The sequence below is a fragment of the Saccopteryx bilineata genome, chromosome 8 (assembly GCF_036850765.1).
Source record: "Saccopteryx bilineata isolate mSacBil1 chromosome 8, mSacBil1_pri_phased_curated, whole genome shotgun sequence".
NCBI lineage: Eukaryota > Metazoa > Chordata > Mammalia > Chiroptera > Emballonuridae > Saccopteryx > Saccopteryx bilineata.
The window spans coordinates 7,660,118-7,663,063 of NC_089497.1; the positions used below are offsets into that span (position 1 = coordinate 7,660,118).

The 2,946-nt window shown below is 42.7% G+C and overlaps 1 non-coding gene across 1 annotated transcript; it reads left to right on the forward strand.

Annotated features, from left to right (window-relative positions):
- The first annotated feature begins 213 nt into the window (after positions 1-213).
- On the forward strand, positions 214-335 carry LOC136312409 (small Cajal body-specific RNA 11). Its single transcript, XR_010726993.1, has one exon. It is a non-coding gene; the product is annotated as a small Cajal body-specific RNA 11 (non-coding RNA).
- Positions 336-2,946: the final 2,611 nt, after the last annotated feature.

The window sequence follows — 2,946 nt, forward strand, 5'->3', positions numbered from 1 at the left end:
CCTCGGGGTTTTAAACCTGGGTCCTCTGCGTCCCAGTCCGACGCTCTGTCCTCTGCACCACCTCCTGGTCACGCTCATTGGTTGATTCTTGTGTGTGCCCTGACTGGGGATCAAACCCGCAATGTTGGCATACGGGGACGGCGCTCTAACCAACTGAACTACCTGGCCAGGGCCTCTCTCATTTGAATGGCACATTGGGCACACCCACCTTCTGTGATTTTACAATAGTAATTTCAGTTAACCGGGGATCGGGAGGGACACACAGCAGTCTCGCTCTCAGGTTATGAGGACCATCCTGAGTACAGGGCTGGCTCTTCCAGGCATGAGAGGACAACTTAGGAAAAAGAAAAAATGAGATAGTAATTTCTCAGTTTCTGATTTCCTTAGATACCAAGCTGTGACTTCTGGGGCCTGGGAGGAGCCCTGGAGGCCAGTCTCACCCTGGAGCCTCTAACGTTTTCTTCTTCTTTATAGTTTTCCTCAGCTTAGTAGCCGGTGCCACTTTGAACAGATCACGTATCTTCTCTGCACCTTCATTTCCTCAGCCGCAATGACATTTATAGTGTGGTTTCTTCCTGGAGTGTGGGTGAGGATTAGATCCAGTAATGTCAAGTTCTTACGACAAAGCCTAGCGTCTGGAACATACAATAAGTGTGCGATAAATACAGGTAATGGTGATGAGGTTTCGTTTGTTCGATGTTTCTGAAGTCAGTTGGCTCTTTTCTGCGTAGAAGGAAAAGAGACCGTGAGTTGCTACATTTTATAATTGTTAACAAAGCACTGTGTCACTGTGTTCTATGACCAATACAGAGCTGGGTGGGCGGAGACAGATTCACGTGTCTGCAGTGAGTTAGATTTCAAAGACGGTGCAGTGAACCAAGGCAACTGAACATTTCATTTAAATGACTGCTCTCGTGTGTCTAAAAAATTCCATCACTAGAAATTGTATTCATTATTTGGATAACTTGGTCCCCTTTTGAAATGCAGATATTCTAACAAGTGGGAACATGTGAGTCACGCAAACCTCAGAGTGAGCGAATTAATTAGATCTTTCCCTGAGAGCGGTGTTGACGGGAAGAAGAGAACGCGTGCAGGAAGCCTAAGGGATAGAGGGGGAGGGAATGGAGAGGAACCTGCCAAGGATCTCTCAGCGACGGGCTCGGAGGCTGCAGCAGTTCTGGCAAGGTTGGCGAGCAGGGCCAGCCTTTTGAGTTGCAGACTGGCCTCCCCCAGGAATGAGGTTCTGCCCAAGGTCAGTGCTGTGGTTACTAAAAGCTCGTGCCCGGACTGCTGGCCTGAGTCTGGCTGCTTGGTCACCCACTCTTTGAAAAGTTGTATTATTTTCTCAATCTATGAGGCTCTTGGGTGCAAATGACAGAAATGCCAACTAAAAAATGGTTTAGGCATAGAGGGGATTGTTTGGGTTCACATCACTGCAAAGCTCAGACGTTGTGCCGGTGTCAGGCTGGAAGGAAGCCACCCAGGCTCAGGATCACTCGTCTCTGGTCTCAGCCTGTAAATGTGTTGACATCTCTCCCAGGCTTCCTGTCTCGATGGTGACAACAGCTTCAGTCTCTACATCTCTCCAGGTTCAAATCACATGGGAATAGCGCTTGCTTTTTCCTTCAGAAATCTGAGGAAAAGTTTTCTTTCGTCTCATTGGCTCTGAAAGGGCAACGTGACTAGCACTGAAGAAATTCCTGTGGCCAGGGGACATGCAACCTCTGACGGGTCCCAGATAAATGGACAAACATCCTGTCTGTGTACATGAAGGAAAAGACTTATTATTATGAAGCTGTCCATATGACTCAAAATCATTTACAGATTTAATGTAATTCTTATCAAAACCCCATAGCACTTTTTTTTCAGAAATAGAAAAATTCATCTTAAAATGTATATGGAATCTCAAGGGATTCCGAATAGCCAAAACAATTCTGCACAAACCAAATAAGCCAAATTTAGAAGACTCACACTTCCTGATCTGAAAGCTATTACGAAACTGCAATGATCCAGTGTGAAATTAGCAGACAGACAGACACAGATTAGTGATTATATTATATTATATTATATTATATTATATTATATTATATTATATTAATTATATTCTTTGGCAAAGGCACCAAGACCACTCAATGGAGAAAGGAAAGTCTCTTCAACAAACAGTGCTGGGAAAATTGGATGTCCATATGCAAAATGAATAAATCAAGTTGGACCCTTATCTTACACCATACACAAAAATCAACCCCAAATGAACTGAAGACCTAAATGTAAGAACTGAAACAATAAAATTCCTAGAAGGAAATATAAGGGAAAAGAAACCTTAATGACAATGGATTTGGCGATGCTTTCTGGGCTATGACATCAAAAGCACAAACAAGGAAAGCAAAAGTAGACAAAGGGAGATATTAATACTTCAAACGTAACACTTCTGCATCAAAGGGCACAGTCATTAGAATGAAAAAGCAATCTATGGAATGGAAGAAAATATTTGCAAATCATATATCTGACAAAGGGTTAATATCCAGACTATCTAAGGAACTCCTACAACTCAACAACCACAAAATCAAATAACCTGATTTAAAAATGGCTAAAGGACTTGAATAGATATTTCTTCAAACATGATATATCAATGGCCAACAGACATATGAAAAGATGCTAAATATCACTAGCCATGAAGGAAATTCAAATCAAAGTCACAATGGGAGACCACCATCATTTCTCACACCCATTAGGATGGTTATTATAAAACAAACAACAGGAAATAGCAAGTGTTGACTTGCCCTCTTGGAGAATTTGGAAACCCTCCTATTGATGAGAATGCACAATGGTGCAGCTGCTGTGGAAAACAGTGTGGCAGTTCCTTAAGATATTAAAAATAGAACTATCATGTGATGCAGCAATCCCACTGCTGGGTACGCATCCAGAACAATCCAAGGCAGGGTGTGA